At 44.2% G+C, this 21,055-nt stretch overlaps 1 non-coding gene across 1 annotated transcript; it reads right to left on the bottom strand.

The window, feature by feature from the left end:
* Positions 1–19,272: 19,272 nt before the first annotated feature.
* On the bottom strand, positions 19,273–19,379 carry LOC145533666 (U6 spliceosomal RNA). The gene has a single exon (XR_014074246.1). It is a non-coding gene; the product is annotated as a U6 spliceosomal RNA (small nuclear RNA).
* Between the last annotated feature and the right edge of the window lie 1,676 nt (positions 19,380–21,055).

Genomic DNA, 21,055 nt, shown 5'->3' with positions numbered 1-21,055 from the left:
CTGGTGGGCTACAGTCCTTGGGGTCACAAAGAGTCAGACAAGACTGAGAAACTAACACTAACTACTGAGACCTACTCTTTGTTTCCACGTGAAGACCTATAGGAGGCTATAGTTTACCTTTCTCACAATCATCAGTAAAGAGAACACAGAGGGGTTCTGAAATTCACACTCTGGTTCTTGAGTTTATCCAGGGCATGTTACACTTTCTCTCTCTCTTTTTTTTGTAAGATTTTTTTTTTTTTAATGGACCCTTTTCAAAGTCTTTATTGGATTTGTACAATATTGTTTCTGTTTTTTGTTTTGTTTTGGTTTTTTTGGCCGTGAGGAATGTGGGATCTTATCTCCCTGACCAGGGATTGAATCCGCACCCCCTTCATTGGAAGGCGAAGCTTTAACCATTGGATTGCCAAGGAAGTTCCTACACTTTCTCTTATTGCCTGATATTCTGCTTCTGCAAAATACGACATAGTCCGGTTTACCCACATCCTTTCCTTACCACTGTCTTGCTAACGTCTGGGAATGCAGCCACCAGGCTATAAGGCAGCCCCAAACTATCCGCCTAGAAAGGGGCCCTATGTAGGGGTTTTGGTGACCGCCCCACTGAGCTCCTAGCTGACAGTTGGCATCAGGCTCCGGACCTGTAAGTGAGGTTGCTTCCATGTGATTCCAGCCTCCAGCCACTGAATCACCCTCCAAGCACTTCCAGTTGACAACATGGATCAGGACAAACTGTCCCTAATTGTGCCATGTCCAAATTCCTGGTCCACAGACCCAGGAAGTATCATAAAATGCTTGTCTTCAACCACAAAGTTTTGGGTGGTTTGTGATGCTGAGATAGTACGGGAATACCGGCCCTGCTAGGGGTTGCCCTACCCAACATCCTGAGCCCTCCCCCATGGTGTGGGTCTCATCCCCCTCGCTGAACCTCACCCAGAACTTTCCCAGAATATCCCGTCCTTATTCAGATGGAGAGATGGGTTCAGGGGAATCAGGGACTTGCCTAGGGTACCACAGACCTCAGTGGCTAGCTGCCCTGCTGCAGGAGAGCTCTGATTAAACCACATCTCTTAAAGCAACTGCGAACAACAGCTTGGGGTTGGCCCACTGTCTGTTTTTTGTAAATAAAGTTTTATTATCACATAGCCATGCCCAAATATTTACATATCCCCTTCGGCCGCTTTAACCCTGCAAGGGCACAATCAAGTATGGCCCACAAAGCCTGAAACATTTAGTAACTGGTCCTTTACTGACAGTTAGCCTTCCTTCAAGCTCTGAGAAAGCTGCTACCCCTCCCAGAAGCTCAAACCTCCCCAAGGGCTGAAATGGAAAACTTTCAACCGAAAGTTTAACCCCAAGAGACCTGGGTGCTAATCTCCTCCTCCTCTCCAGACCTTACTTTTTTCTTTTACAAAAGAGAGCAATAACTGTTCCTGCTTCTGATAGGTGCAGGAAGGATGCAGGAAGTAAGGAAGGTAAACACCCTCAGTCTACAAGACTGTAGCCTACAAGTCCCTGAACTCAGTCTTATGAGCACCTTCCTTCCACCAGCCCCCAGAGAAATTAGTTCTTCTGGCCCCAGTGGCTTCACCTCATTTGTGATGTTAATTGCATAGATTTGCATAATGTGCTCACTGAATTGTTATTTTACTTGCACATTTAAATCATTTAATCATCTGTCTTCCTCCCCACCCCTGTAATCTTGAAATGTCAAGATGAGGAGGGGGAGGTGAAAGAAAGACAGAGGAATGTGAGTCTCTAGGTTTCTCTTTCTCTGACTGTATCTCTGTCTCTCTTTCTGTCTCTCTGTCACATAAACGTACATACACTCTCACCCTGACAAAGCGCTCTGCAACTCTGATGTTTAACACTCTCCATCTCCATCACTGGACTCCCGGCACATTAATTCTTGCTCTTTCTGATTCATCCCTGCCTTAGGACCTTGGCACGTGCCTTCTCCTCTGTGTGGTACCCTTTTTCCAGATATCCACAGTTCCCACTCTTGCTTTATTCAGTTCTTGCCTCCTCAGGGAATTCTTCCTTGACCTCCTTGTCTTATTTAGCAGCTTCTATCCTTTTTGCATTTTTCTGCAAAGCACTTGTTACCACTCGACATTGTGGTACATTTTTTTGTCAACGCATTTACAGAATGTGAACTTCACAAAGGCAAGAGTTTTGTTTTTCTTTTTCTGCTTGGTTTTTGTCTACTGCTGTCTCTCTAAATGTCTAGAACAGTGCCTGGCCCATAGTAGGTACACAGTAAATATTTGTGAAATTCATGTATACACAGTGAAGGTTTAAAAGCCCTATAAGGATAAGATGCAATGACTATACAGTCACAAGCTGTCCAAGACACTGTCAACTCTGAGTCCAGGACCCAGGTTTGCTATCCCTGAGGTCAAGCTTTTTCCAGAAATGGAGCTGTTTCTGAACGAGCCTTTGAAGCAATGACCCCAGGTCAGCATCCCCTGGGGGCTATTTCCTGGGCAAGCAAAACAGCTGTCTGGGATCTGAGCTCAGGGAGTCGGAAATGGCAGCCTTCGGGGGAACTGAGCAGTTGTTTCACAACCCTAAGCGTCATATGTGGCAGAATTCAGCAGTCAGATTGATAAGCCCAGAGGTCAGGTCTCAACCACAGAGGGCACAAGGAGAAAGGCTGTGGGTCACAGGGTAAGAGGTCACTGAGAGTCCTGAGAAACTGCTGTTCCCACTGCTCAGTGAATGTTTTGAGCCAGGGATCAGAGCTGGAAATCCAAGCCTCCTCTGCACCATTGTACAGATGAGGAAACTGAGGCTCAGCCTAGGGAACTGGCTTGTTCAAGTGTCCTGAACAAGACCCATCTCCCAGGAGGAAAAGCTCTGATCCCACTGCCTGTATTGTGCCCCTTCCTCCTCCAGATCCTCCTTAGGCATCCCTTCCTCCAGGAAGCCCTCCTTGATACCCTTGGTTTAGGTCAAGTTCCTCTGTTCTCAGAGAGTAACACTCTCTCCCTTCAAGGCCCACATCTCTTCAGTGACAATATGGCATCTGCGTCCCCAGCCAGGCTCTAACCTCCAACAGGGCAGGGACCATGCAGGGCTGTTCCAGTCACCCCTGTTGCCAGAGCCTAGCACACAGTGGTAGTGTCACAGGGACTCGATGACTGTTGGTTGATTGAACACACACAGCACGTGCAGAGGTGTGGACAGAGCAGGAGCATTTTGTAGATGACAAGGCGTCCACAGGGACTGGACCAGAGGCTGGGACGGTGGCTCAGAAACTCTCAGGATATGCTCTGCCCACATCCTCAGATCCCTTTTCTGCTTCCTACATGCCAGCTTCTGGTGTATGCTCATTTCCACTGCCATTACCTGGGTCTCTGTCCTGGGCTGTCTTAGGCTGCCAGAAGCCCCATTTCTTGTGTCTGTGAGGGAGTTGGAAGAGCCTGGAAGAAACTGCTCAGCTTTCAACTTCCCATCTCTGCTGAGTGTCCTTGGTCTTGACCCTGGCATACCCACAGCATCCTCTTGTCCCTTGTCTGGGTCAGAGCAGGTCTTAGGGTACTCAGAGACAAAAGCATCAGGGATCTGCACGGGTTCCCCAAACCTTACTTTAGGAGGACTGGCCTTCTGGCTGTTCTTTAAAGAAGCTACGCTCTCCTGCTCCTCCAGGCCTTTGCACCTGCTGTTTTCCTTTGCCTGCCCAGCGAACTCCTACACATCCTTCAAAGCCCAGCTCCAATGTCACCTCCTGCTGGAAGCCTTCCCTGACCATGCTCTTCCCCCAGGTAAGGTTTGGTGACTTCTCTGGGCACTGACTCAGAGTCTCCGGTTCCTGACCCAACAAGAGCTGGCCACATATGTACCTTTTGGTAAATGCCTCTTTTCTTGTCTGCCTCCAGGAGAACTGGGACTGGTTTGCTCATCACTGAATCCCAAATGCCCAGCATAGGGTTTGGAATACAGTAGGTGGTCAAACAACTGTTTGTTAAATGAATGAATGAAGATATCAAGCCACTCCTGGATTTATCATCTAAGTTTGTAGCTCAAAGGTCAGGATAGGTAGTGGATCCAACTGCTCATTGTGGGGTTTTCTGGTTTGGGGTTTCATTTCATGTTGGTTTGTTCTTTTCTACGGAAGTGGTTTCAGTCCCAAGGGGCCCTGTCTTAACTCTCTCATGACTGCGAAATCGTGGGCCTTGGCATCATGGGAGCATTCGGCAGGTCCTGGGGGAGCTACTGACGCCCTCCCCTTTGGGGATTCACACACATGCTGCCACCTCCCAGGTTCTTCCTACCTCCTTGTGGGAGGCCCTGGGCTGTGTGGAGAGCTGGGCTCAAGAGTCTGACACATGTCTACTTTGCTGGCTCACTGACCTTGGATAAGTCACATCCACACTCATTGCCTCAGTCTCCCCAGTGGATAAATGGGCATCTTAGGAGTCTTCGTGGGCATTCAGGGTCTCCTCTGCCTGTCCCTTGGCCCTGGGGGAAACGAAGGGCCAAGACATGTCTAGGGAGGCAACAAGAGTCTGTTTTCAGAAGAGGAAGCCAGAGCTCAAGGCAGGGCTGGTAGCCTCAAACTCTTGGGGCTGAACGTCCTGCCAAGCTCAGCCTCAGCCCCGGGGAGGGCGGCCTTGCCACCAGGCCCCCGGCAGGGCTGGGAGAGCTGAGCTGGCAGAGAGGGAGGAGGCTTGTTTTTCAGTGCCTGGACTTCCCTGGGGGAGGCTCCTCCTTAGCCTCAGGGCTTGGCCCAGTCCCTAGCACAGCCAAGCCTCAGCTGGGGCGGGAGTTACCAGGGGGCGACCCTGGCCTGACCAGGCTCCACTTTGGCATTTCCTGCTTTTCAGCCTTGATGTATCTTCCCTGGAGGCCACCCTCAGGGGCCTGGTTCTCTTAGGCCAGAGAGCAGTAGCTGTGAGGGCCAAGGGGGCTGCCTGTAGTGGTGACCATAGGGCTTGACTAGGGTGAGATCTCTGGAAAAGTATAGCATGGTGGTGAAGGGCCTGATGGCTGCTTTTGCAAATCCTAGCTCTGCCTTCTAACTTTGCTGGGCCTCAGTTTACCCATCTTTAAAATGGGACTAAGAATAGTGTCCACATCTTGGAGTTGCTAAGAAGCTTGGATAAGTGATATTATACTCACTTGGCACATAGCCAAGGCTCTATAATAAGTTTGTACTTAGGTTCAGAAACCTGTGGGAGACCCAAAATCCAGACCCTTTCCTGAAAGTCTAGTTCATGGGGGCCTGAGCAATGCCAAAGAGATGAGCAGCAGGACAGACAGGGAGAGCGTCCCAGGAGGGAGAGAAAAGAGAGAGAGACTCCTGGGCAAGGCGGAACATGGAGCAGGTAGAGGGGTTCTTTCTTTGACTGGGAGGATGGAGCGCTTTACTGTAGGTTAAGAGACCCTGAGGGTGTGTGCATGTGGTAGGGGTAGGTGGGGGTGAGGGCGATGATCTGGACTGGGGTCAGGAGAGCCGGGGTACCAGTTCTAGCCTGTGTTGCTGGGCAACATAGGAAAGCCATTGCCCAGTTGTAAGTTCTGGATTTCTTGGAGGCTGGGAGCTAGAACCATCTGGTCTTGAGGGGCTGCTTCTAGTGCAACTGATGGGTTGAGGCTAAATCTCAGAAACCCAACTCAAGAGCCCACTGGACTCTGAGTCAGTGGCAGGAAGACACAGTTCTAAGCCTCACTCTGATTCTTCCTTCCCACCCAGAAAGGACCTTCTGCTCACTTTACAGATGAGGAAACAGACTCAAACTCAGCAGCTCACTAACAACTTCTCACCTTTTAGCAGCAAGAATGGGTTCCAGAACTCTTTCGCATGCACAACCCACTTAAATAAAGTGTCTGTCTGTTACCCTGGGGCTTCCCTGAAGCAGTCAAGAATCCGCCTGCCAATACAGGAGATGCAGATTCGACCCCTGGTTTGGGAAGATCCCCTGGAGGAGGAAATGGTAACCCACTCCAGTATTCTTGTCTGGGAAATTCCATGAACAGAGGAACCTGGCGGGCTACAGTCCATGCGGTTGCAAAAGAGTCAGACACGACTTAAGGACTAGACAACAAGAGCAGCAGCAACTGTTACCATATCACATGACAACAACTGAGTGGATGCTCACACATCAGGGAGGGTACAGTTGGGATGTGTTAAGTGTTAGTCGCTCAGTTGTGTCCAAATCTTTTGTGACCCCATGGACTGCAGCCCGCCAGGCTCCTCTGTCCATGGGATTTCCCAGGCAAGAATACTGGAGTGGGTTGCCATTTCCTTCTCCGGGAGATCTTCCCTACCCAGGGATCAAATCCAGGTTTCCCACATTGCAGGCAGATTCTTTACCATCTGAATCACCAAGGAAACCCATGATGTTAGATACAGGCTACCTCGAGTATTTAGAACTCACACTGGACATTTCAAAAAGAAAGCAGATACCATCTAGCAGGGCTGGACCTGAGGCACAAAGAGAGACAGATGGGAGATGAGGCCCGTGTATTTAGGAGCCAAGTAAAGAAAGAAAACAAGCAGAGGAGGAGGGGTGGATGTTCCAGACACAGACACTGATTTTTTTTTTTGACAGTACAGTGTCACACGTGGGATCTTAGTTCCCTGACCAGGGTTTGAACCTGTGCCCCCTACAGTGGAAGCACATAACCCTAACCACTGGACCACCGGGGAAGTCCCAGATGCCAATTTTTGATGAAGATATCATCACAAATTCAAGTGCATGCCGTCAGAGTCAAGTGCTTCTCTGGGAGAGACAGCAGGGGTTATTTATTTAATGACGATCAACTTGATGTTTCCACCTGAGGCAACTCAAACTTCCCAGGTCCCAAACCAAACTTCTGCTCTAGGCTACCAGTCCAGCTCCTCCCACAGCCATCCCATTGTAGAGGGTAACAACTTCCTCCTTCCTTAGGTCAAAATCCGTGTAATAATTTTCTTTTTCTTTTTGGCTGCCCCACATGGCGTGTGAGATCCTAGATCCCCGACCAGGGATTGAACTCTTGCCCTCTGCAGTGGAAATGCAGAGTCTTAACCATGGGACTGCCAGGGAAGTCCCACTTGGAATCATCTTTGATGCTTATCTCTCAATCTGTTAGCAAATCTTGTTGGTACTACTTCAAGATGTATCCAAATAGGGACCTCTCTGGCTCTTCAGTGGTTAGTACTCTGTGCTTCCATTGCAGGGGAACAGATTCAATCCCTGGTTGGGGGAACTATGACCCCGCAAGCTGCATGGCACAGCCAAAAATAAAAAGAGATATATCCACATATATCACCACCTACCCAACTACCAACATCATCGCTCACCTGGATGATTGTGGCAGTCCTCTCAGGCAGCCATTCCTCTCACACACAGAATCCAGAACACCCTGTTAAAACCCAAGTCAAATCACTTGTCTTGTCTGCTCAAATGCTTTCATTGTCTCTCATCTCACCCAGAGTAAAAGACAATGTCTTTGGAATGCTCTAGAAGGTCCTCCTTGCTAGCTCTTTACAATGCCCCTGGGAGGTATGCAAGGGAGGAGAGATTGCTTTCACTTTACAGAAAGGGAAACAGAGCGCTGAAGGATGGCAACACTGCTTGGGCCACCCGTCGCAGGGCTGCATCCACCAGTCTGTCCCGGATGCCTGAGAAGGCAGCTGCTGCTGTCTCTAATCTCATGAGCACTCACCCCACATTCTCCACGGAGTGCTTGGCTCCCTGCCCATTCTCCAGAGACAAGCCAGATGCCAAAATAGACTTGTGGACACTTTGCCCTTGGCTGGGAGAGGCCCCTGGATTCCACCCCTTTTTAGGCCAGCTCGGAGCAGTGTACGATCCACCCTGGGCTTCTGAGTAGCCATCAGAAGAATGTAAATCTCCTGGAGCCTGGAGTGAGTCAGTTCTGGGGCAACCGGCTGTACCCCACCTTGGACTATCATTCGCCGAGTGACCTTGGGCAAGTCAGTTTTCTGTTCTCACTTGCGCTCTTTCTGCTCTTATGAAGTTCCAGCATTTAAGCATTCTACTTAAGAACAAGCTGATGCAATGTGGGCTGCATCCTATGAGACCAACAATAACCAGCAGCCAGAAAATATCAGATGTCATCTCCCCGCTGGCCTGAACAAAAGTCTAAAATGACTGTCACAGGGTTCTGTCCCAGCTCCATCCTGTTCGACTGTCTATCCATCATTTTAAGGTAGAAAGATGGTCCTTTCCAGGGTGTGTGGGGGTAGGGGGAGCAACAGAACGGTGGGTATCAGAACCAGGGTGTCCGAAGACCTTGATCAACAGGACCAATGGACTGACTATACGAAGATGAAATATATATAATCAGTCAGTTCAGCTCAGTTCAGTTCAGTCGCTCAGTTGTGTCCAACTCTTTGCGACCCCATGAACCACAGCACGCCAGGCCTCCCTGTCCATCACCAACTCCCGGAGTCCACACAAACCCATGTCCATCGAGTCGGTGATGCCATCCAACCATCTCATCCTCTGTCGTCCCCTTCTCCTCCTGCCCTCAATCTTTCCCAGCATCAGGATCTTTTCAAATGAGTCAGTTCTTTGCATCAGGTGGCCAAAGTATTGGAGTTTCAGCTTCAACATCAGTCCTACCAATGAACACCCAGGACTGATCTCCTTTAGGATGGACAGGTTGGATCTCCTTGCAGTCCAAGGGACTCTCAAGAGTCTTCTCCAACACCACAGTTCAAAAGCATCAATTCTTTGGCACTCAGCTTTCTTTATAGTCCAACTCTCACATCCATACATGACCACTGGAAAAACCATAGCCTTGACTAGACGGACCTTTGTTGGCAAAGTAATGTCTCTGCTTTTTAATATTCTGTCTAGGTTGGTCATAACTTTCCTTCCAAGTAGTAAGCATCTTTTAATTTCATGGCTGCAGTCACCATCTGCAGTGATTTTGGAGCCCAGAAAAATAAAGTCAGCCACTGTTTCCACTGTTTCCCCATCTATTCGCCATGAAGTGATGGGACCGGAAGCCATGATCTTAGTTTTCTGAATGTTGAGCTTTAAGCCAACTTTTTCTCTCTCCTCTTTTACTTTCATCAAGGGGCTCTTTAGCTTTTCACTTTCTGCCATAAGGGTGGTGTCATCTGCATATCTGAGGTTATTGATATTTCTCCCGGCAATCTTGATGCCAGCTTGTGCTTCTTCCAGCCCAGCGTTTCTCATGATGTACTCTGCATAGAAGTTAAATAAGCAGGGTGACAATATACAGCCTTGACGTACTCCTTTTCCTATTTGGAACCAGTCTGTTGTTCCATGTCTAGTTCTAACTGTTGCTTCCTGACCTGCATACAGGTTTCTCAAGAGACAGGTCAGATGGTCTGGTATTCCCATCTCTTTCAGAATTTTCCACAGTTTATTATGATCCACACAGTCAAAGGCTTTGGCATAGTCAATAAAGCAGAAATAGATGTTTTTCTGGAACTCTCTTGCTTTTTCAATGATCCAGCAGATGTTAGCAATTTGGTCTCTGGTTCCTCTGCCTTTTCTAAAACCAGCCTGAACATCTGGAAGTTCACGGTTCACATATTGCTGAAGCCTGGCTTGGAGAATTTTAAGCATTACTTTACTAGCGTGTGAGATGAGTGCAATTGTGTGGTAGTTTGAGCATTCTTTGGCATTGCCTTTCTTTGGGATTGGAATGAAAACTGACCTTTTCCAGTCCTGTGGCCACTGCTGAGTTTTCCAAATTTGCTGGCATATTGCGTGCAGCACTCTCACAGCATCATCTTTCAGGATTTGAAATAGCTCAACTGGAATTCTATCACCTCCACTAGCTTTGTTTGTAGTGATGCTTCCTAAGGCCCAGTGAATATCAATTCCTATACTTGAACCCAAATGCCAACAAATGCATTTGGGATGAAGACAAAATTGAGATGAAGTCAATTTAAGTCAGTAGTTCTCTAGGGGGGCATTTTACATATTCACAGGATCATTTTGGGGGCCCAAGTGACATTTAGAGACAAGGACCAGGGTTTCTGGGCATCTCACTATGCATGAAACAGGCTCATCCTGTTGGAAACTGCCTTGCATCTTTCACAAATTTCAAACGCCCATCCAATGAAAACTCAAGACAAATATAAATAGGTCAAGCTTTAGTGCATTACAATACTGAAAGCTTTTCATGAGCTGTCTTGTGAAAAACTCAGTGACTTAGGAGAAGGTTATTGACAGGAGAGCATAAATGGAATAAGGACATTAATTCAATTATTGAATAATTTTCTCTTTCTGTAGTCTGTCTGGCCAATGTATTAGACCATCACTGATTACATATTGAGAAGAAAATGTTCCAAGGCATGGATGATGTTACTGCCAAAAAAAAAAAAAAGTGAAACCAACTGTAAATATTTAATAGAAGAGATATTTAACTCATAATCCATTGTGTACACATAATCTTTTTTTTACAGGTTAAGAGCCAAATATTAATAAATTAGAGATGCATGAAATCTGAGTTCCTTTAAGGATGGTTGCTTTGAATTTATGTTGTGAAAATTTAACGTTGAGATGATTTACTCTGAAGTTACCTGTCATTTTTCAGTCTTGCTCAGAAACTGTCTTCATGGAAGCACCACATGGTTTCTTGATAGCATTGAATGGAAAACTTCCTTTTGTGATGCACCTGCTAATCCCTAACAAGGGATGCTGTAGCAAAGGACTTTTTTCTTTTAAAGTCCTGAAGGCAGAATGCACCTGTTTGTTGAGGAATGAGATTCCAAAGAAGACGTGTTTTCTGTGTGGCCACACCATTCCCCTGTCCTGTGCCATCAGGCAGTTCAGTTCAGTCACTCAGTCGTGTCCGACTCTTTGTGACCCCATGGACTGCAGCACGCCAGGCCTCCCTATCCATCACCAACTCCTGGAGTTTACTCAAACTCATGTCCATTGAGTCGGTGATGCCATCCAATCATCTCATCCTTTGTCATCCCCTTCTCCTCCCACCCTCAATCTTTCCCAGCATCGGGGCCTTTTCAAATGAGTCAGTTCTTCTCATCAGGTGGCCATAAAATGGGAATTATTTATCACTACACTCAGCTTCCCTTGTGGCTCAGATGGTAAAAAATCTGTCTGTAATGTAGGAGACCCAGGTTCAACCCCTGGATTGGGAAGATCCCCTGGAAAAGGGAATGGCAACCCACTTCAGTATTCTTGCCTAGAGAATTCCATGGACAGAGAAGCCTGGGGGCTACAGTCCACGTGGTCGCAAAGAGTCAGACACGACTGAGTGACTAACACTTTCACACTCAAATGCTCACCTTCCTTTCCTCTCCACCTGATAGGTTGTGATGTGTTTTGGTGTGTTCTCCCTGCTTCAATGAAGGTTATGTCTCTTTCTCTTATCTTACACAAATGAGTTGGTCTGTTGTGTCTTGCTCTGACAACTGTTTTGATTTTAATTTTCACCTGCACCTCCTCCTGCCCTGTCATTTTCCTGCACTGCTTATGTATCATGGCGTCTGATCTGTAATGTCCCTGGAATCCAAACTTATTCATTATGAGTAGATATGGGTTATTATGTCTTTTGGGGTGGTTGTTCCCAAGAACGTATGGAGTTACACATAATTTTATTGTAAATGACTTCCCTTTTATACCTCCTTTATATTACACACTAGGCATCCTATTGACATATACATGTTTCTGTAGATTATCCTTCCTGAATTTCATTTTGGAAAACAAAATGCAAGGAAGCATAAGATAATTGCTATGAAAAAGGGGCTTTGGCAATTACAGTTTCGGGTTTATAGCAGACTAGATTTGTTACAAGTTTTCACTGAAACACATGTGTAAGAATGTTGCTAATGGCACATTCCTAATAATCCCAAACTAGAAGCAATGGAATATCCATCAGAGCTGGATGGATACACAAACTGAGGTGAGCCACACAATGGAATCCTCCAGAGCAAAAACAACAAACTCTTTACAAGAACAGGCAACAATGCAGATGAATCTTAACTAAACATTGGGTGAGAGAAGCCAGACACAAAAGGGATTGTCCTGAGCAAATGCTGTTTCTATAAAGTCCTGAAACCAGCCCTATCTGATGCTATTAGAAGTCAGTATATCATATATATTAGTATGGGTTAATCTAGGCTATTGAAAGTCAGGATAATGGTTACCTCTGGGGAGTCAGTGATTGGATGGAAGCACGAGGAGGACGATGGTTGTGTCCTCTTTTTTCATCTGTTGTGTTCAGTTTGTGAAAATTACTCAAGTCTTTATGTCCACTTTCTATGTATATGCTTGTATTAAGAGTTTTCCAAAGAAAGAGAACCAATAGGATATATAAATACATGTATATATATATATATGTATGTATGTTTGTATGCATATAATTTGGGGCAGTATTTTAAGGAATTGATTCATACAATTGTGGAGGCTGGCAAGTCCTTTGTCTGCAGGGGAGGCTGGCAGACTGCAGACCCAGAGAAGAACCGATGTTGCAATTCATGTCCAAAGGCCATCTGCTGGTAGAATTAGAATTCTCTCTTTTTTGGGGAAGGGCAGTTGTTTTCTATTAAAGGCTTCAACCGATTAAACAAGACTCACCCACGTTATGGAGAATAATCTGCTTTATCCAAGGTCTATTGATTTAACTGTTAATCTCATCTAAAAAATATCCTCACAGAAACATCTAGAATAATGTTTGGTTAAATACTTAGATACTGTGGGTCAGCCAGGTTGACATATAACAATGTTTTACTTCAATAAAAAGCTATTAAGGGAGGAGTGTCTCTGGACTGACAGGGTTGAGAGCCACTAATTTAGCTGAAGTTCATAAAGAAATCCACAGTATAGTTACAGTCACCAGAGAACAAGTTCTACATTAAACTGCATGCATAGGATTATTGTACCTAGATCAAGGGAGTTGATTCATTCAGTCTCTCTCTAGTGATAGTCATCACTTGGAGAGTTTTGGTCATTCCTAGAGGCTACACTTTCATAGTGACCCAGGTTGTCACTGGAATGTTGTAGCCAAGAGAGTAGCTGAAGGAAAATGATTGGCATGTAAAAGGGACATGATTCATGTAACAAAATGGAAGTCTTAAAAAATGGGTGAGTCCTTATCCTGATAAAGGGCATCTATGAAAAACTCACAGCTAACATCATACTTACTGGCAGAAGACTAGATGTTTTCCCTCTAAGATCAGGAACAAGAAAATGACATCTGCCCTTCCTATTTCTACTCAACATTGTACTGGAGATGCCAACCAGAGCAATCAGTTAAGAAAATAAAATAAAAGACACCAGATTGGAAAGAAGTAAACTATATCTATTTGTAGAAGACCTAATTTTATATAGAGAAAATTCTAAAGAAACTAACTAGAAAATTATTAGAACTAATGAGGCTAGTAAGGTTGCAGTATACAAGATCATTACAAAAAGATTTATTATGTTTTTTTACCCTAGCAATGAACAATATGAAATGAAATTTGGAAAACAATTACATTACAAGAGTATCAAAAGAATTAAATATTTAGGAGTACATTTAACAGAAGATGTACAAGACTTGTATATTGAAAGCTACAAAGTATTGTTGAAAGAAGTGAAAGAAGATCTAAATAAATGGAGAGATATCCCATGTTTATGGACCAGAAGACTTAATATTGTTAAAACGGCAATACCCTCCAAATTGATCCATAGATTCAGTGCAGTCTCTATTAAAATTTCAGCTGGCCTTTTTTTATTTAGCAAAAGATGATAAGATGATCCTGAATTTCATACAAAATTGCAAGGGACACTAAATACTGAAAACAGTCTTGAGAAAGAAGAACTAAGTTGGAGGATTCACATTTGCCAGTTTCAAAACTAACTACAAATCTACAGCAATCAAGACAATGTTTTCTGGCATTAAAAACAGAGAAATAGATCAAGAGAAGAGAACTGAAAGTCCAGAAATAAGCTCTTACATTTATGGTCAGTTGATTTTCAACAAGGATGCCAAGACTATTCAGTGGGGGAAAGAAGTCCTTCAAAAAATGATGCTGGACAACTGGATATCCACATGCACACCATACATAAAAATTAACTCAAAATGGATCATATATCTAAACGTAAGAATTAAAACTATAAAGCTGTTAGGAGAAAATACTGGCATAAACCTTCATGACCTTGAGTTAGGCAAAGCCTTTTTAGATATAACACCAAAATCACAAATGGCAAAAAAAAAAAAAAAAAGATAAATAAGACTTCATCACAATTAAAAATTTTGTGCTGCAGGGACTTCCCTGGTGGTGCAGTAGATAAGAACCTGCCTGCTAACACAGGGGACAAGGGTTTGTCTGGGAATATTCCATATGCCTCGGAGCAACTAAGCCTGTGCACCACAACTACTGAAGACTGCTTGCGCTAGAGCCTGTGCTCTGCAACAAGAGAAGCCACTGCAATGAGAAGTCTGTGCACCGCAATAAGGAGGAGCCCAGCTCACCACGACTAGAGAAAGCCCGTGCAAAGCAAGACACAGTGCAGCCAAAAACATAAGAATAAATAAACAAAACCAAACTTTTGTGCTGCAATTTCATCAAAAAGACAACCCAATAATGGGAGAACATATTTGCAAATCACGTGTAGTATAAGGGGTTTGTATCTAGAATATATAAATAACCTTAACAGCTATATAAATAATGAAAAAATTTTTAAATGAGCTAAGGATCTGAATGGGTTTCCCAGGTGGTGCTAGTGGTAAAGAACCCACCTGCCAACACAGGAGGATCTGAATAGACACTTCTCCAAAGAAGATATACAGGTGACCAATAAGCACATAAAAAAAAATGTTTAGCATCATTAGTCACTAGGGAAATGTAAATCAAAACCATGATAGCCACTAGAGTGTTTATAATAAACAAAGAGACAATATTAAGTGCTGGGGAGAATGTGGAGAAAATAGAAATTCAGATGTTGCTAATGGAAATGTAAAATAGTGCTACAACTTTGGCAGTCTCTCAAAAAGCTAAACAATAGTTACTGTATAATTCAGCAATTCCATTTCTAAGTCTATACCTAAGAAACATTAAAACATGTGCTCAATCACTCAGTCGTGTCCAATTCTTGTGACCCTTTGGACTGTAGCCCACCAGGCTTCTCTGTCCATGGAATTCTCCAGGCAAGAATACTGGAGTGGGTTTCCATTTCCTCTTCCAAGGAATTAAAACATACATCCACACAAAAACACGCACACAAATGTTCACAGCTGTGTTCTTCACAATAACTTAAAACTAGAAACAACCCAACTGTCTGTCAACTGATAAATGGTATCTCCACTAATGGAATATGACCTGGCAATAAAAAGCAACAGAATTTTGATGCTGTATATGCTACAACATGGACAAACTTTGAAATTATAATGCCAAGTCAAAGAGGCCAGTGAAAAAGATCACACATTGTATGATCCTATTTGTAGGAAATGTCCAAAATGGGCAAATCCATAGAGACAGAAAGTAGATTAGTGGTTGCCTAGGATGAGAAGGAGGGTAAAGAATAACTGCTAATGGGTATGGAGCTTCTTTTGGGGGGAAAAAAATGCTCTGCTATTAGATTGTGATGATGGATGCACTACTCTCAATATATTAAAAGCCATGAAACTGCACTTTAAATGGATGTTTTATTGTATATTACTTATAAATAAAACTATTTAAACCAAAAATGGGTCCTTGATTCCATGATTAGAAATTTATGCTAAGGCAATCACTGCCAACAGACTCAAAAGAGTAGCTTGTATGATTCAGAGTTCACTTGCAAGAAGCAGAAACCGCATTTTCTACTTCAAGTGGAGACTTAATAAGGGAAGTTGGGTTCTTTCAAAATTATTGAAAGATCTAGTGAGTGGGCTGTGCTTCCAGGAGTGACTCTTGTAAATCACCACTGTACTGCTGACCTGTGGGAGCTGCTGTCTGTACCACATCCTGGAAGCTTCATAACTGTTGTCTTCAGAAATTTGTCACTGTGAGGAATCTCCTGGCCATCTAGAGGTTAAGACCCTGTACTTCCATTGCTTGGGGCACAGGTTCAATCCCTGGTCAGGGAGCTAAGATCCCACAAGCTGTGTGGCATGGCCAAAACTTTTTTAATTGAAAAAAATGGTCACTTCAGCTTTAATTCAGGGATCAGATGTGCTGATGCCCCAACACCACCTCTTGACACCCATGAGCTGGTGACAACACTAAGACCACGGCTGTAGAAAATCTTAATGCCTTCACAACCTGCAGTAAACAGCCAAAGCAGGAAGATAACCTAGACATTGCTTTGCCTTTAAAATCTCACACAGTTCAGTTCAGTCGCTCAGTCGTTGTCTGACTCTTTGCAACCCCATGGACTGCAGCACACCAGGCTGCCCTGTCCACTGCCAACTCCTGGAGTTTACTCAAACTCATGTCCATTGAGCCGGTGATGCCATCCAGCCATCTCATCCTCTGTCGTCGCCTTCTCCTGCTTTCAATATTTCCCAGCATCAGGGTCTTTTCAAATGAGTCAGTTCTGCACATCAGGTGCCAAAGTATTGGAGTTTCAGCTTCAGCATCAGTCCTTCCAATGAATATTCGGATGATTTCCTTTAGAACAGACTGGATCTCCTTGCAGTCCAAGGGACTCTCAAGAGTCTTCTCCAACACCACAGTTCAAAAGCATCATTTCTTCGGCGCTCAGCTTTCTTTATAGTCCAACTCTCACATCCATACATGACTACTGGAAAAACCAAAGCTTTGACTAGACGGACCTTTATTGGCAAAGTAATTGATGTCTCTGCTTTTTAATATGCTGTCTAGGTTGGTCATAACTTTTCTTCCAAGGAGCAAGCATCTTTCAATTTCATGGCTGCAGTCACCATCTGCAATGATTCTGGAGCCTCACACATGTGCATCCAATGGATATGAGCAAGTAAGTCTCCAAAATTTAGCTGCAATGGAGTCTAGGAGATGCAATCTTCACCCTTCCTGCCCCTGAAATACAGGAAGGCACATCAAAAGAAGTTGAAATGAATGTCTAAACGAATCATAACAAACGTCTGCAGTGATGACCACTGTTTGCAATAGTGAAAACATGGAGAAAAAACTAAATGTGCAACAATAGAGGTTTGATAAAGTGGGCTTCATCTATTTTATGAAATTCTGTTGTAGAAATACATGTGGTGACCTGAAACATGTCAGACATACAGTGAAAAAAGTCAGGTGTCAGAGTAGTACTTATCAGCAACTGTCATGACTTTAGGAACCATATATGTTTTATCCTGCCACTGGCTGGCACATGTTGTCACAAAGTAGGTACTCAAGAAACATTGGTTGGATGATGAAAAATAATTCCATTTTTAGAAGTTAAATCCAAAAAAAGTTAAATGCATACACACATACATTTATATACATGTAGGTAAAGAATCTGCCTAAAATACAGGAGACTCAGTTTTGATCCCTGGTTCAGGAAGATCTCCTGAGGGAGGGAATGACAACCCATTCCAGTATTCTTGCCTGAGAAATCCCATGGACAGAAGAGCCTGGTGGGCTACAGTTCACGCAGTCGCAAAGAGTCAGACACGACTGAGTGACTGAGCACACACATATACACACATATAGTTAAATATGGTACAACCAGCCTGAAAGAAGTACAGCAAAATGTTAACAGTTCTCTCTGGAGATAATATTTGAAATGACTTTTACTTTCCTCTTTTGGTTTTTCTGTATTTTATAAATTTTGGAAAGTAAACATGCATTAATATCAATTAAGGGGAAAAATCACAGATGTCCTGCTAAAGCCACAGAAAGGAAATATGCCTGCCTCATTTCTCTGTCTCCCACAGGGTCTGACATAGAGGTGGACCCAAATCTATGTGTGGTGACCAAGTGACTGCACCTCTATTTTCTGCCTGAAGGTTTCTGGATCTTTCTCAAGCAGCCAGAGGGTAGAATTGAGCTTTTAGGATAATCCTGACTCTAACATAGTATGCTTCTTCCAGCTAAAACTGGCAGAGTTCCAAAGCCTTGTGCCCATCTCCCCAGGTGCCAGTCTTGAGTTTTGCAGAGGCTGTGCCAGAGTGAGGTCATGTTCAAGAGTCTTAAGGGACTAGATCAATGACTCAGTCCTGCCCCTCCCATGCACCCAACAGGTCCTGGAGCCATTAATGCTTTGACTTGCCAAGCCAGCAAGCAGACCTGACATCCCTGCCATCATCTGGACTCAGCCAGGTAAGGTCTCGGGGAACTAGAAGAGGGGTGTCTATACTTCTCCAGGGCTGTCCCTCGATATTATGAGAAGTCTATCAGTGGATGGTTTTTACCACTTTGACGTACACAGCTGTTGAGGTCTTAGTTTACATTAAGAGGAGCACAACAAAGTGAATGTACTAGTGCCTCTGACCTGTACAGTTAAATATGGTTAAAATAGTATGTTTTATGTTATGTAACTTTCATCACAATAAAAACAAAATTAGGGCTTCCCTGGTGGTCCAGTGGTTAAGAATCCTTCTTAACAATTGCAATGCAGGAGACACCAATTTGATCCCTGGTCCAGGAAGATCCCACATGCTGTGAAGCAACTAAGCCCATGCCCCACAACTACTAAGCCCGTGTTCTAGAGCCTGTGCTCTGCAACAAGAGAAAACTCCACAAGGAGAAGCTCTCCCACTGCAACTAGAGTGTAGCCCCTGCTTGCCACAACTGGAGAAAGCCCTTGTGCAGCAACAAAGACCAGTGCAGCCAAAACCACACAAATAAATAAATAAATTTTTTTCATTAAAAAAAAAAAAGAAGTATTAGGGACCTGAATGAGAAAAGTAAGAATCCAGTTGGCTCTGTGTAACCCAGAGCCATATTTGGACTAATTATGTAAATTATTTTAAAAAGTTGTTTTTCCCAACTTTCCCCAGTTTTTCCAACTAACAGCAACTTTCTGCCTCACACTTTTTGCCATGGTCAGGAAACCTGGTCACGACTGTCCTCCTTCCTCCTTAGGAAGTGAGGGTTGGAGGAGGTCCCAGAATGTTTGATAGTCAGCACCAGCCATCACTTCATTTATTTTTTTTAATTAATTTTTGTTGGAGTATAGTTGATTTACAATGTTATGTTAGTTTCTGCTGTATAGTGAAGTGAATCAGTTATAGAAATACATAAATCCACTCTTTTTAAGATTCTTTTCCCATATAGGTCATTACAGAGTACTGAGTAGGTTCCCTGTGCCATACAGTAGGTTCCTATTAGTTATCGCTTTTATATATAATCGTGTATATATGCCAATCCCAGTCTCCCAGTTTATCCCCCCCCACCATTCCCCATTGGTAACCATAAGTTTGTTTTCTACATCTAAAAATATGGGACATTTCACAAATTTGTGCTTCATCCTTGCGCAGGAGCCATGATAATCTTCTCTACATCATTTTAATTTTAATATATATGCTACTGAAGTGAGCACTGTCTCTTCATTTATCACACCCATTAACCAGATGGAAAAACTGAAGCTCCCAAGGGGAAGGGACCTGGATAGGGTCACACAAGCAGAGAAGGAACTTGTAAGAAGGGGGCTCTCATAAGCACCATTGTCTTCGGAGACTCCAAAGGGCGGGACCAAAGAAGAGAAATGGAGAGAGAGATGTCACAGAAGGCTGGGACCTCATCCTATTTGGGAACAGCTTACCTCACAGGACATGTAAACACATCCCAATGTCCCAGTCTCAGGATCAGCTCATCATCAGAGACTGGGTGGGAGAAAACGCTTCTCCCCCTGGCCAGCTGTGGGCAACATATTTTGACCTCAATTTGTTCATCTTTAAAATAAGGTCCAGAGATCATGACAATCACTCAGTTTAAACTTTAAAATTCCATGGTTAATGATTACATCGTTATCTTCCCCACACTCAGCCCTAATCACACCACTCTGCTATTTAAAAGCTTTCCCATGACTCCCTATGGGCTAAGCTGAGCCTGGAATTGAAGGCTGGCTATGGTCTGGGGCCCACCATGCTTTCCAACCTTAATATTCCCTCCAGGCACCCCTAAACTCCAGCCACACTATTTGACATTCCATTCCCATGAATTCTCCACACTCTTTCTCACCCCTGTGACTTTGCCGCTATATGCACAGATAGGTCCCTTTGCACCAAATGCTCCTCTTCATGGTATCTGCCCTACAAACTCCTACTCATACTGCAAAACCCAGATTGTGTTACCTCTTTCATGAAGCCTACCCTGATCTACCACACGGAGAGAGTCTCTCTCCCATCTGTGTTCCCTCAGGCCCCAAGCTTTCCTCCACCACAATGCTGAACACAGTATATGGGAAGTAATGTTTACATAGTGAGTGTCTTATAGCCTATTTCTCCCACTCACATGAGAGTTCCTTGACAGCAGGAACTGTGTCTTATTCATGATTCACTCCATAGTAGGTATTCAATAAATGTTCAATAAGTAAATTACCCAATAGGTAATCTCTTTTAAAAGAAAAATCCACATCTTTGTCTCTAATGCTTTATGGATCTCAAAACAGCATGAACCCTCTCTTGACCTCAGGATCCCTGATTATATAATTAAAAGGCGGAACTGGTTTGTTTCTCAGGACATGACCTCTCTCTCCCCACAAGCTGCGACGAGTCAGAGACCCCAGTGACGCTGTCCATCTCTTAAGAACTAAGGAGGAAATTGAGACAGAAGAGAGTTAAGCAATCTCGTTTTTACAGCAATCAGTGTGTAGTGGCCAAATCTTTACCCCTTCCTTCATTGAATTTCCTACAAGCCCACACAGCCCACCATTCAGATGTAGCACACTCTTCTCAGGTACCTGCATTGTGCCCAGGTCACCACATCAGGGAAGAGCATGTCAGGCAGAGGGAACAGCCAGTGCAAAAGCTCTTAGCTGGGAGCATGCCTGGTGAGCTAAAAGGGTGGCGGGGAGGGCAGCATGGTGAGAGGCAAGTGAGCAGGAAGGGAACAGAGTGGGGGATGGAAAGCACAGGTCCACAAACACAGTGAGCCCTGAGCGAATGATGGCCGCACATATGCTGATGTATCAGCAGCAACCATCATCAGGACATTTGGCCCTGGGAGTAAGATGTGAAGGACAGACAAGCACAAAGAATAGAAGACAAAGGCACG

The sequence above is a fragment of the Giraffa tippelskirchi genome, chromosome 13 (genome assembly GCF_054371585.1).
Source record: "Giraffa tippelskirchi isolate mGirTip1 chromosome 13, T2T-mGirTip1v1.2.pri, whole genome shotgun sequence".
NCBI classification, from domain to species: domain Eukaryota; kingdom Metazoa; phylum Chordata; class Mammalia; order Artiodactyla; family Giraffidae; genus Giraffa; species Giraffa tippelskirchi.
This window is presented reverse-complemented; position numbering and strand designations above follow the sequence as displayed.